Genomic DNA, 15,091 nt, shown 5'->3' with positions numbered 1-15,091 from the left:
TAAAGACTGGAACTTCCCTGGTGGTCCATTCGCTAACACTTCACACTCCCAATACAGGTGGCTTGGGCTCAATCCCTGGTCAGGGAACTAGATCTCATATGCTGCAACTAAGAGTTCGCATGCCACAACAAAAGATCTCACATGCCACAGGAAAGATCCAAGATCGCTTGTGCCAAAACTAAGACCTGGGGCAGTCAAACAAACAAAAAATATAAACTAAGACTGTTACAAGACACAAAGACGGATATTACACAATGATCACGGGATCAAACCAGGAAGATCTAACAATTGTAAACATATAAGAACCCAACATAGGAGAGCCTCAATATATAAGGCAAATGATAATAGCCATAAAAGGGGAATTCGACAGTAACACAATAATATTGGGGGACTTTAACACTCCACATACAGCGATGGACAGATTATCCAGACAGAAATTTAAGAAGGAAACACAAGCTTTAAATGACCCATTAGACCAGATAGACTTAATTGATATTTATAGGATAATCCATCCAAAGGCAACAGTATACACTTTCTTCTTAAAAGCACATAGAACATTCTGCAGGATAGATCACACCTTGGGTCACAAATCAAGACTCAGTATATCTAAGAAAACTGAAATCATATCAAACATCTTTTCTGACCACAAGTTTATGAAATCAGAAATCAATCACAGGAAAAACTGGAAAAAACACAAACACATGGAGACTAAACAATATAATAATACCAAATAACCAATGCATCACTGAAGAAATAAAAGAGGAAATTAAAAAAATGCCTGGAGACAAATGCCTCAAAAAATGACAATTCAAAATCTATGGAATACAACAAATCAGTTCTAAGAGGGGAGTTTATAGCAATACAGTCTTACCTCAACAAACATGAAAAATCACAAATAAACAGCCTATATTTACACATAATGTAACTAAAGAAAGAAGAACAAACAAAAATGAAAATTAGTAGAAGGAAAGAAATCATAAAGATTAGAGCAGAAATAAATGAAATAGAGGTAAATAAAACAATAACAAAGACCAATGAAACCAAAGCTGATTATTTGAGAAGATAAACAAAATTGATAAACCTTTAGACAAACTTATCAAGAAAAAAACAAGAAAAAACTCAAATCAATAAAGTCATGAATAAAAAGATAAATTACACAGGACTCCATAGAAACAGAAAAAGGATCAGAATGACTACTATCAGAAATTGTATGTCAATAAAATGGACAGCCTAGAAATGGACAAATATTTAGAAAAGTACAACCTTCCAAGACTGAACCAGGAAGAAATAGAAAATATGAACAGATCAACACAAGTACTGAAATTGAAACTGTGGCTAAGAATCTTCTAACAGACAAAAGTACAGCACCAGATGGCTTCACAGCTGAATTCTATCAAACATTCAGAGAAGAGTTAACATCTACCCTTCTGAAATTCTTCCAAAAAATTGCAGAGGAAGGAACACTCTCAAGTTCATTCTATGAGGCCACCATTGTCCCAACATCAAAACCACAGGAAGATAACATACAAAAAAAAAAAAAAAAAAAAAAATTATAGGCCAATATCACTGATGAACATAGACACAAAAATTCTCAATTTTTTTTTTTTTTAACTAGCAAACTGAATCCAACTCATTAAGAGGATCATATTCCTTGCATGATCAAATGGGGTTTATCCCAGGGATGCAAGGATTCTTCAGTATACACATATCAATCACTGTGATGCATCATATTAAAAAACTGAAGAATAAAAACCATACGATCATATCAATAGATGCAGAAAAGATTTTGAAAAAATTCAATACCCTTTGGTGATTAAAAACTCTCCAAAAAGTTGGCATAGAGGGAATCTACTTCAACATAATAAAGGCTATACATTACAAATCCACAGCAAATATCTTTCTCAATGGTGAAAAATGGAAAGCATTTTCTCTAAGACCAGGAACACGATAAGGATGTCCACTCTTGGCATTACTATTCAATATAGTTTTAGAAGTTCTAGCCAGGACAATCAGAGAAGACAAAGAAATAAAAGAAATCCAAACTGGAAAAGAAGTAAAACTGTCATTGTTTGCAGATGACATGATACTATACATAGAATATCCTAAAGATGCTTCCAGAAAACTACTGAGGCTCATCAATGAATGTGGTATAGTTGCAGGATACAAAATTAATATGCAGAAATATCCTGCATTCCTATACACTAACAACAAAAGATCAGAAAGAGAAATCAAGGAACAAATCTCATTTACCATCACATCAAAAAGAATAAAATACCTAGGAATAAACCTACCCTAGGAGGCAAAAGACCTGTACTCAGAAAATGATAAGATACTGATGAAATAAATCAAAGATGACACAAACAGATGGAAAAAGTATACCATGATTGTGGATTGGGAGAATCAATATTATGAAAATTACTTTACTGCCCAAAGCAATCTACAATTCAATGCAACCCCTACCAAGTTAACAAGGCATTTTTCACAGAATCAGAACAAAATTTTGCAATTTGTATGGAAACATAAAAGACCCCACATAGCCAATGCAACCTTGAGAAAGAACAACAGAGCTGGAAGAGTCAAGCATGGTGACCTCAGGCTATACTACAAAGTTACAGTAATCAAGACGCTATAGTACTGGTACAAAAACAGAAATATAATATTAAATAGATATAGATATAGATAGATATAGATATAGATATATCAATGGAATAGGGTAGAAAATCCAAAAATAAACCCACGGACCTGTGGTCATCAAATCTATGACAGAGGAGGCAAGAATACACATTGGAGAAAAGACAGCTTTTTCAATAAGTGGTGCTGGGGAAATTGGACAGCTACATGTAAATGAATAAAATTAGAACACTCCCTAAAACTATACATAGAAATAAGCTCAAAATGGATTGTGTGTGTAAGTCACTTTGTCATGTCTGACTCATGATCCCATGGACTGTAGCCCACCAGGTTCCTCTGTCCATGGAATTCTGCAGGCAAGAATACTGGAGTGGGTTGCCATGCCCTTCTCCAGGGGATCTTCCCTACCCAGGAATTGAACCCAGGTCTCCCACATTGCAGGCAGATTTTTAACATCTGAGCATAAGGCCAGATACTACGGAACTCTTAGAGGAAAACATAGGTAAAACATTGTTTGATGTAAATTGCAGCAAGATCTTTTTTGATCCACCTCTTAGGGTAATGGAAATAAAAACAAACAAACGGACAAAAAACAATTGGGATCTGATGAAACTTAAAAGGTTTTGCACAGCAAAGGAAACCATAAACAAGATGGAATGGTAACCCTCAGAATGGCAGAATATATCTGCAAGTAAAGCAACTGCCAAAGGATTAATTTCTAAAATACACAAGGAGCTCATGCAAATGAGTATCAAAAAACAAATTAAAAAACTGGGCACAAGATATAAAGAGACATTTCTCCAAAGAAGATATACAGATGTCCAAGAGGTACAAGAAAAGATGCTCAACATCACAAATTATTAGAGAAATGTAAATCATAATTACAGTGGAGTATCATCTCACACCGGTCAGAATGGCCATCATCAGAAAAAACCTACAAACAATAAAGACTGGAGAGGGTCTGGAGAAAAGGGAACCCTCTTACACTGTTGGTAAGAATATAAATTGGTATATTCACTATGGAGAACAGTATGAAAGTGTCTCAAAAAACTAAAAATAGAACTACCATATGACCCAGCAATCCCACTCATGGGCATATACCTGGAGAAAACCAAACCACAATTCAAAAAGATATATGTACCCCAATGTTCGTTGCAGCATTATTTACAATAGCCAGGACAGGAAGTAACCTAAATGTCTATCAACAGAGGAAGGGATAATGAAGATGTGGTAAATATATACAATGGAATATTATTCAGCTGTTAAAAAGGGTGAAATAATGCCATGTGCACAACATGGATGGACCTGGAGATCACCATACTCAGTGAAGTAGGTCAGAGAGAGACAAATATCATATGATATTGCTTTTATTTGGAATCTATAAAAGGATGCAAATGAACTTATCTACAAAACAGAGATAGAGCCATGATGTAGAAAATAAACATATAGTTACCAGGTGATGAGGCAGGAGGTGGGAGAGAGGAATAAATTGTGAGATTGGGATGGGTACATACACACTACTATATATAAAATAGATAACTAATAAGTACTACTGTATAGTCTGGAAACTTTATTCACTACTCTGTAGTGGCCTATATGGGAAAAAAATCTTAAAAAGAGTGGATATATGTATATTCATAATTGATTTACCTTGCTGTTCACTGGAAACTAGCATAACATTGTAAATCAATTATACTACAATAAATTTTTTTTTAAAAAACAAGCATTTGAAAGAGTTTATTTCTGGGCTCCAAATCACTGCAGATGGTGATTGCAGCCATAAAATTAAAAGACGCTTACTCCTTGGAAGGAAAGTTATGACCAACCTAGACAGCATATTAAAAAGCAGAGACATTACCTTGACAACAAAGGTCCGTCTAGTCAAGGCTATGGTTTTTCAGTGGTCATGTATGGATGTGAGAGTTGGACTATAAAGAAAGCTGAGCACTGAAGAATTGTTGCTTTTGAACTGTGGTGTTGGAGAAGACTCTTGAACTGCAAGGAGATCCAAACAGTCCATCCTAAAGGAGATCAGTTCTGGATATTCATTGGTAGGACTGATGTTGAATCTGAAACTCCAATACTTTGGCCACCTGATGCAAAGAGCTGACTGATTGGAAAAGAACCTGATGCTGGGAAAGACTGAGGGCAGGAGGAGAAGGGGACAATAGAGGATAAGATGGTTGGATGATATCATCAACTCAATGGACATGGTTTTGGGTGGACTCTGGCAGTTGGTGATGGACAGGGAGGCCTGGTACGCTGTGGTTGATGGGGTCAAAAAGAGTTGGACACGACTGAGCGACTGAGCTGATAGAGTACACATGATTTTGGGACAAGAGAATGTTGCCATCAAATGAGGCTTATGTATTAAGTATGGGTAAAGAAAACTGGAAGGCATTTAAAACTTATGTTTTGGGGCTACTATGGTAGCCCTATATTGACACATGACGACACTCCTGTATATGTGGCAATTAAATCCACTATTTGTTAAAGCCACTATTAACAAAGTTTCTCTTATTTTTAGATGAACATAATCTTAATTAGTAGAAATAGATAACTTAGGGCCATATTATGAAATATATTATAAGCCTGAATCAACATTTCATAATTATTTTCTTTGTTAAAAATGTATAAGAACCCCAAATTGTCTGTACATTCACTATGAAATTGAAATTTTGCAAAAGCTAATATTGAAGCACAACTTAAAATGAATGATAGTGAGTGAATGTATTCACAAAGACAATGCAGGGCCATCACGATGGTATTCCACTTGCAATGCAATGAGAAGCTTGGTCTAGGAAACAAATATAGGATGAATTGAAACATACAATCTGAATTGTCACCACATTCATGAAGATGAAAATTTGGGACCTTCACTGTCCTTAAGGCAAAAGGACAGATGGGGATAATGCAAATGCTAAGACTGACAGACTAACGGAATAGAGCTCTTATCACTTGGAAACTGGGAGAGAAAAAGCAATTGATAAGTACAAGTAATATTGGTTTAGGACTGAGGAGATGATGGCACATAGAATAGACAACAAACAGAATAGACAACAACGAGACAGTTTCAATACTAAATAGGAGGGATTGCTAACATGCAAAAACGTATATTTTTGAAAAACCATTCCTAGGCCAGTATTAATTTTAGGATGCATTTGCAATCTCCAGGGGTCCGGTGCCATGTCTAATATTAAGTAATAAATGCATTCAAGGCAGACTAAACTCTCTGAATGTGTGTACTTGTTAGAAAAAGGATCATTGCCCTTGGCTTCACACAAGCTATGAGCTTGTCAATTCAAAATTAATCTAAAGTCAGTAAGAAAAGCAGTGCACTCATAAAACAATATTAGTATATCTATTTCTTGAATTGGATTTGGAGATAAAGTGGTTATGTATACACAACCTATCTTTATTAGATTACACAAAACACTGCTGAAAGGAATTGTAAAAACAGTGTTGAAAGAAATTAAAGAAAACATATAAATAAAAAAACCTTTCTTGACATAGATCAAAAGTCAGTATTGTTATGATAATATTACTGGATTAATGTCACAAAGAAGGCAGAGGGGACGTTTGAGAAACTTCCTCTACTGAAACAACTATTGACTATGGACAGAGTGAGAAACTATGTTGGTACTCTGGAGACTAGTCAGACTCTAGTCTAATACAACCAATGTACTACATATACACCATGGAATATTACTCAGCCATTAAAAAGAATTCATTTGAATCAGTTCTAATGAGATGGATGAAACTGGAGCCCATTATACACAGCGAAGTAAGCCAGAAAGATAAAGACCAATACAGTATACTAACGCATATATATGGAATTTAGAAAGATGGTAATGATAACCTTATATGCAAAACAGAATAAGAGACACAGATGTACAGAACAGACTTTTGGACTCTGTGGGAGAAGGCGAGGGTGGGATGTTTTGAGAGAATAGCATCGAAACATGTATATTATCAAGGGTGAAACAGATCACCAGCCCAGGTTGGATGCATGAGATGAGTGCTCAGGGCTGGTGCACTGGGAAGACCCAGAGGGATCGGGTGGAGAGGGAGGTGGGAGGGGGGATCAGGATGGGGAATACATGTAAATCCATGGCTGATTCATGTCAATGTATGACAAAAACCACTACAATATTGTAAACTAATTAGCCTCCAACTAATAAAAACAAATGAAAAAAAAAAAGTGTCTGATATATGACATCTCACATGCTGCCTAACATTCCTCATAACCCAGTTCCAAGGCAGAGAGTTGTGGAAAGTGTGGACTATGTTTGTGGTACAGCCAGTGGATCTCAGAGTAGGAAACGGGACCACATTCTTCTACATTGGGATTGTGTGTTTGGATCACTGACAGGCTGGCTCAGAGAATACTGAAAATATAAAGATAATGCCTTCTTTTCCTGTTTATATTTAGGTACAGGTATTTAAGAGAATCTCTGTAAGGTCACTATCTGACTATGGAGATAACAGAACAGAGTCAAGTGACTACACAGGATAAGGAAATAGTCTTGGCAAAAATAATCTGTAAAAGTTACTACATGAATACAGTGTTTATCAAATAAAAAGAGCAAATGTTAGAAGAGGATAAAATCTTATTTCCAAAGTTACCACATAACAATATATAAAACACTTAAGTATGGTCTATTGACAGCCAAAAAAAAAAAAAAAATTGACACAAGCCACTGCTGAGGAAGCCTAGACATTGAACTTACTAGGTAAAACCTATAAGATACATGTTTTAGATATGCTCAAAGAGATGAAGGAAATCATGTATAAAGAACTAAAGAATATCAGAGAAGTATAAGAAAAATTGGGAATATCCATTATGAGAAAAGCATTCTAATAAAGAATCAAATAGAAATTCAGGAACTAGAAAGTACAATACTTGATATTTTTAAAAAATTACCAGAAAATTTCTGGTATTGTACTTTTTACAATAAAAAGTAGTACACTGAAGTAAATCATACACTACATCTAACCGTTTTAAACTGCCATTTTAAACTATGTGTATAAATCACCCATTTATAATGGAATATTATATAGTCATAAAAGGAAGGAAATCCTGCCATTTGTGATAGCACAGATGCGCCTTGAAGGCATTATGCTTCATAGAGTAATCAGGAAGAGAAAATAAAATATCATATGATCTCACCTATAAATGAACTATAAAATAAAATCTTGAAACTCATAAATAAATGCAGAGAATACATTGATGACTCCCAGACATGAGGAGTGGTCAAAATGAATGAACATTGTCCAAAGGTACAAATTTACAGTTATAAAAGATAAATAAATTCTGTGTATGCATGTTCAGTTGCTTCAGTTGTTTTTCTTTCCAAATAATTAATTTATTTTAATTGGAGGCTAATTACTTTATGATATTGTAGTGGTTTTTGTCATACATTGATATGAATCAATCATGGGTATATATGTGTTTCCCATCTTGAACCCTCCTCCCAACTCTCTCCCCATCCCATCCTTCAGGGTCATCCTAGTGCACCAGCCCTGAGCACCCTGTCTCATGCCTCGAACCTGGGTTGGTGATCTGCTTCACATATGATAATATACATGTTTCAATCCTATTCACTCAAATAATCCCACCCTTGCCTTCTCCCACAGAGTCCAAAGGACTCTTCTTTACGCTGTGTCTCTTATGCTATCTCTCATATAGAGTCATCATTACCATCTTTCTAAATTCCATATATATGCATTAATATACTATATTGATGTTTTTCTTTCTGACTTACTTCTCTCTGTATAATAGGCTCCAGTTTCATCCACCTCATTAGAATTGATTCAAATGCCTTCTTTTTAATAGCTGAGTAATATTCCATGGTGCATATGTACCCCAGCTTTCTTATCCGTTCATCTGCTGATGGACATCTAGGTTGCTTCCATGTCCTGGCTATTATAAACAGTGCTGCGATGAACATTGGGGTACATATGTGTCTTTCAAATCTGGTTTCTTCGATATGTATGCCCAGCAGTGGGATTGCGGGGTCATATGGCAGTTCTATTTCCAGTCTTTTAAGGAATCTCCACACTGTTCTCCATAGTGGCTGTACTACTTTGCATTCCCACCAAGAGAATAAGAGGATTCCCTTTTCTCTGCACCCTCTCGAGCATTTATTGTTTGTAGACTTTTTGATAGCAGCCAATCTGACCGGCGTGAGATAGTACCTCATTGTAGTTTTGATTTGCATTTCTCTGATAATGAGTGATCTTTGCATGTTGAGCATCTTTTCATGTGTTTGTTAGCCATCTGTATGTCTTCTTTGGAGAAATGTCTGTTTAGTTCTTTGGCCGATATTTTGATTGGGTCGTTTATTTTTCTGGAATTGAGCTACAGGAGCTGCTTGTATATTTTTGAGATTAATCTCTTGTCAGTTGCTTTGTTTGCTATTATTTTCTCCCATTCTGAAGGCTGTCTTTTCACCTTGCTTATAGTTTCCTTCATTGTGCAAAAGCCTTTAAATCTAATTAGGTCCCATTTGTTTATTTTTGCTTTTATTTCCATTACTCATGGAGGTGGGTCATAGAGGATCCTGCTGTGATTTATGTCAGAGAGTGTTTTGCCTATGTTTTCCTCTAGGAGTTTTATGGTTTCTGGTCTTACATTTAGATCTTTAATCCATTTTGAGTTTATTTTTGTGCATGCTGTTAGAAAGTGTTCTAGTTTCATTCTTTTACAAGTGGATGACCAGTTTTCCCAGCACCACTTGTTAAACAGATTGTCTTTTCTCCATTGTATATTCTTGCCTCTTTGCCAAAGATAAGGTGTCCATAGGCGTGTGATTTATCTCTGGGCTTTCTATTTTGTTCCATTGATCTATATTTCTGTCTTTGTGCCAGTACCATACTGTCTTGATGACTGTAGTTTTGTAGTATAGTCTGAGGTCAGGTAGGTTGACTCCTCCAGTTCTATTCTTCTTTCTCAAGATTGCTTTGGCTATTCAAGATATTTTGTATTTCCATACAAATTGTGAAATTATTTGTTCTAGTTCTGTGAAAAATACCATTGGTAGCTTGATAGGGATTGCACTGAATCTATAGGTTGCTTTGTGTAGTATACTCATTTTCACTATACTGATTCTTCCACTCCATGAACATGGTATATTTCTCCATCTTTTTGTGTCGTCTTTGATTTCTTTCATCAGTGTTTTATAGTTTTCTATACATAGGTATTTTGTTTCTTTAGGTAGATTCATTCCTAAGATTTTATTCTTTTCATTGAAATGGTGAATGGAATTGTTTCCTCAATTTCTCTTTCTGTTTTCTCATTGTCAGTATATAGGAATGCAAGGGATTTCTCTGTTAATTTTATATCCTGCAACTTTACTATATTCATTAATTAGATGTAGTAATTTTCTGGTGGAGTCTTTGGGGTTTTCTATGTAGAGGATCATGTCATCTGCAAACAGTGAGAGATATACTTCTTTTTCAATCTGCATTCTTTTTATTTCTTTTTCTGCTCTGATTGCTGTGGCCAAAACTTCCAAAACTATGTTGAATAGTAGTGGTGAGAGTGGGCACCCTTGTCTTGTTCCTGATTTTAGGGGAAATGCTTTCAATTTTTCACCATTGAGCATACCGTTTGCTGTGGCTTTATCATATATGGCTTTTATTATGCTGAGGTATGCTCCTTCTGTTCCTGCTTTCTGGAGGGTTTTTTTATCATAAATGGATGTTGAATTTTTTCAAAGGCTTTCTCTGCATCTATTGAGATAATTATGTGGTTGTATTTTTCAATTTGTTAATGTGGTGTATCACATTGATTGATTTGCAGATATTGAAGAATCCTTGTATCCTTAGGACAAAGCCCACTTGGTCATGATATATGATCTTTTCAATATGCTTTTGGATTTTGTTTGCTAGAATTTTGGTAAGGATTTTTGCATCTATGTTCATCAGTGATATTGGCCTGTAGTTTTCTTTGTGTGTGACATTTTTGTCTGGTTTTGGTATTATGGTGATGGTGGCCTCATAGAATGAGTTCAGAAGTTTACCTTCCTCTGCAATTTTCTGGAAGAGTTTGAGTAGGATAGGTGTTAGCTCTTCTCTAAATTTTTGGTAGAATTCACCTGTGAAGCCATCTGGTCTTGGGCTTTTGTTTGCTGGAAGATTTCTGATTAAAGTTTTGATTTACATGCTTGTGATGGGTCTGTTAAGATTTTCTATTTCTTCCTGGTTCAGTTTTGGAAAGTTATATTTTTCTAAGAATTTTTTCATTTCTTCCAAGTTGTCCATTTTATTGGCATATAGTTGCTGATAGTAGTCTCTTATGATCCTTTGTATTTCTGTGTTTTCTGTTATGATTTCTCTATTTTCATTTCTCATTTTGTTGATTTGATTCTTGCCCCCTTTTTTTCTTGATGAGTCTGGCTAGTGGTTTGTCTATTTTATTTATCTTTCAAAGAACCAGCTTTTACTTTGTTGATTTTTGCTATGGTCTCTTTTGTTTCTTTTGCATTTATATCTGCCCCAATTTTTGTGATTTCTTTCCTTCTACTAACCCTGGAGTTCTTCATTTCTTCTTTTTCTAGTTGTTTTAGGTGTAAAGTTATTTTTTGATTTTTCTCTTGTTTCTTGAGGTAAGCATGTATTGCTATGAACCTTGCCCTTAGCACTGCTTTTACTGAATCCCTTAGATTCTGGGTTGCTGTGTTTTCATTTTCACTCATTCCTATGCATATTTGATTTCTTTTTTGATTTCTTCTGTGATTAGTTGGTTATTCAGAAGCACGTTGTTTAGCCTCCATATGTTTGTATTCTTAATCGTTTCTTTTCCTGTAGTTGACATTTAATCTTACTGCATTGTGATCAGAAAAGATGCTTGGAATGATTTCATTTTTTTTTTTTTTTTTTTATTTACCAAGGCTGGATTTTTGGCCTAGGTTGTGATCTATTCTGGAGAAAGTTCTGTGTGCACTTGAGTAAAAGGTGAAATTCATTGTTTTGGGGTGAAATGTCATATAGATATCAATTAGGTCTAACTGGTCCATTGTATCATTTAAAGTTTGTGATTCCTTGCTAATTTTCTGTTTAGTTGATCTATTCATAGTTGTGAGTGGAGTAGTCAAATCTCACACTATTACTGTGTTACTGTTAATTTCCCATTTTGTACCTGTTATCATTTGCCTTACATATTGTGGTGCTCCTATGTTTGGTGCATATATATTTATACTTGTTATATCTTCTTCTTGGATTGATCCTTTGATCATTATGTAGTGTCCTTCCTAGTCTCTTTTCAAGGCCTTTATTTCAAAATCTACTTTATCTGATACAAGTATTGTTACTTCTGCTTTCTTTTGGTCTCCATTTGTGTAAAATATCTTTTTCCAGCCCTTCACTTTCAGTCTGTATGTATCCCTTGTTTTGAAGTGGGTCTCTTGTAGACAGCATATATAGGGGTTTTGTTTTTGTATCCATTCAGTCAGTCTTTGTCTTTTGGTTGGGGCACTCAACCCATTTACATTTAAGGTAACTATTGCTAAGTATGATCCCATTGTCATTTACTTTGTTGTTTGGGGTTCAAGTTTATACACCTTTCCTGTGTTTCCTGTCTAGAGAAGATCCTTTAGCATTTGTTGAAGAGCTGGTTTGGTGGTGCTGAATCCTCTCAGCTTTTGCTTGTCTGTAAAGCTTTTAATTTTTCCTTCATATTGGAATGAGATCCCTGCTGGGTATAGTAATCTGGGTTGTAGGTTTTTCTCTTTTATCACTTTAAGTATGTCCTGCCATTCCCTTCTGGCCTGAAGAGCTTCTATTGAAAGATCAGGTGTTATCCTTATGGGAATCCCCTTGTGAGTTATTTGTTGCTTTTCCCTTGGTGCTTTTAATATTTGCTCTTTTTGTTTGATCTTTGTTAATTTGATTAATATGTGTCTTGGGGTGTTTTGCCTTGAGTTTATCCTGTTTGGGACTCTCTGGGTTTCTTGGACTTGGGTGGCTATTTCCTTCCCCATTTTAGGGGTTTTCAACTATTTTCTCTTCAAGTATTTCTCATGGCCTTTCTTTTTGTCTTCTTCTTCTGGGACTCCTACGATTTGAATGTTTGGGCATTTGACATTGTCCCAGAGGTGTCTAAGGTTGTCTTCATTTCTTTTAATTCTTTTTTCCTCTCTGCTCCATTTATTTCCACTATTCTATCTTCCACCTCACTTATCCTGTCTTCCGTCTCACTTATTCTACTCTTGGTTCCCTCCAGAGTGCTTTTGATCTCAGTTATTGCATTATTAATTATGGATTGACTTTTTTATTTCTTCCCGGTCCTTGTTAAACATGTCTTTCATCTTCTCAATTCTTGTCTCCAGACTATTTATCTGTAACTCCATTTTTTTTTTTCAAGATTTTGGATCATTTTTACTATCATTATTCTGAATTCCTTTTCAGGTAAACTCCCTATCTCCTCCTCTTTTGTTTCGCTTGGTGGGCATTTATCTTGTTCCTTTACCTGCTGAATATTTCTCTGCCTTTTCATCTTGTTTAGATTGCTGTGTTTGGGGTGACCTTTCTGCATGCTGGAAGCTTGTGGTTCCTCTTTATTGTGGAGGTTGCTCCCTGTGGACGGGGTTGGACGAGTGGCTTGTCAAGATTTCTTGCTTAGGGAAGCTTGCGTCAGTGTTCTGGTGGGTGGAGCTGGATCTCTTCTCTCTGGAGTTCAATGGAGTGTCCAGTAGTGAGTTCTGAGGTGTCTATGGGCTTGGTTTGACTTTTGGTCACCTGTATTTTAATGCCCAGGGTTATGTTCCTGCGTTTCCGGGGAATTCATTTGGTATGTCTTGCTCTAGAACTTATTGACTCTTGGGTGGAGCTTGATTTCAGTCTAGGTAGGGAGGCTTTTGGATGAGCTTTTTCGATTAATGTTCCCTGGAATCAGGAGTTTTCTGGTGTTCTCAAGTTTTGGATTTAAGCCTCCTGCCTCTGGCTTTCTGTCTTATTCTTACAGTAGCCTCAAGACTTCTCCATCCATAGCACACTCATGATAAAACATCTAGGTTAAGGGTGAAAGGATTCTCCATAGTGAGGGACACCCAGAGAGGTTCGCAGGGTTACATGGAGAAGAGAAGAGGGAGGAGGGAGATAGAGGTGACCAGGTGGAGAAGAGGAGGAGTCAAAAGAGGAGAGAGCAATCTAGCCAGTAATTAATTCCTTATGTGCTCTCCATAGTCTGGAACACTCAGAGGGGTTCACGGAGTTACTTAGCGATGAAAATAAGGAAGAAGGAGATAGAGGTGACCAGGAGGAGAGGAGGGGGAGTCAAAAGTAGAGAGACAGATCTAGTCAGTAATCAGTTCCCTAAGTGTTCTCCACAGCCTGGAACACCCAAAGAGATTCACAGAGTTAAGTAGAGAAGAGAAGGGGCAGGGAGGAGATAAAGGTGACCTGGCCGAGAAAAAGGAAGGACAAAAGTGGTAGAGAGCAATCAAGCCAGTAATCACACTCCTAAGTAAAAATGAGTAGTGAAGATTGGATTCTTAAAGGTAAAAATTGATAACAAATACCAAAAAGCAAAGATAAAAAATCTAGAGTAGAGGTTAGACTCTCAAAAATACAATATTAAAAAAACAAAACAAAATCACAAAATTATAATATATATATATGAAATATGCTTTAAAAATAGGGTCTTTTTTTTTGCAGATAATAATAGGTTATAAAGACAAAAACTAAAGGAGTGATAAAGAACTTAAAAGTTAAAAAAATTTTTAAATTATAAATGATAATAGTAAAATATATCTAGCAATTTCTCTGGAGCTGTTGAATGCAGTGTGGGGTCAGTTCATTTTCAGATAGTTCCTTGTTCCGGCTTATACTTCTTCTCTAGGTCTAGGCCACTTCCAATGTAGCCAGTGCTAACTACAGGGTTTTAATCTGTTTCACCTGTCACTCCCAAAGCGGTTCCCTCTTCTTTGTTTATTTTGACTTCCTCTGTTTGCAAGTCTCTTCAGGGTCTAATTTCTGCCGTGACACACGGGGGAGAAGGTGGTCACCTATTTGGCCTCTCTTGTTCAGTTGTGGTGTGGGGAGGGAGGAACACTGCAAACAAGTATCACTGGCGTGTGTGGGGAGTGCTCGCAATGTCTGGGACACACTGGGTTTGCCCCCGCTCACAGCATGCGTGCTTTCCTGATCTACACTGCTCAGGCTCCAGGTTGCTCTGCAGGGGAACTGTCCAAAGCGGGCCCTGGGTTGTGTGCCTTTCCCAGGTCTAAGATGCTCAGGTCTAGGTTCTTGTGTACTCCACGGAGGCACAGATGGTTGGGCCTGCGTTTTATGTCCTTCCCAGGTCCAAGCAGCTCAGGCGACCAGGTGTTGGCAAGCACAGTCTCCCCAGGTTGGCGGTGTGTCTTATCAACTCCCTGGTCCCAGCCCCTCATTTCCTGGGTGTGCATCAGGAGCACTGTCTCAGGTGTGCTGTGTGTCTCCTCTGATGCACTGATCT

General features: G+C 36.6%; 1 pseudogene; it reads right to left on the bottom strand.

The window, feature by feature from the left end:
• Nucleotides 1-15,091, bottom strand: part of LOC133069888 (cytochrome P450 2C18-like) — a 66,515-nt pseudogene that overhangs the window by 6,679 nt on the left and 44,745 nt on the right.

Source organism: Dama dama, chromosome 15, assembly GCF_033118175.1.
Source record: "Dama dama isolate Ldn47 chromosome 15, ASM3311817v1, whole genome shotgun sequence".
NCBI classification, from domain to species: domain Eukaryota; kingdom Metazoa; phylum Chordata; class Mammalia; order Artiodactyla; family Cervidae; genus Dama; species Dama dama.
Note: the sequence above shows the minus strand (reverse complement) of the source record. Positions and strands in the feature narration are given on the sequence as shown.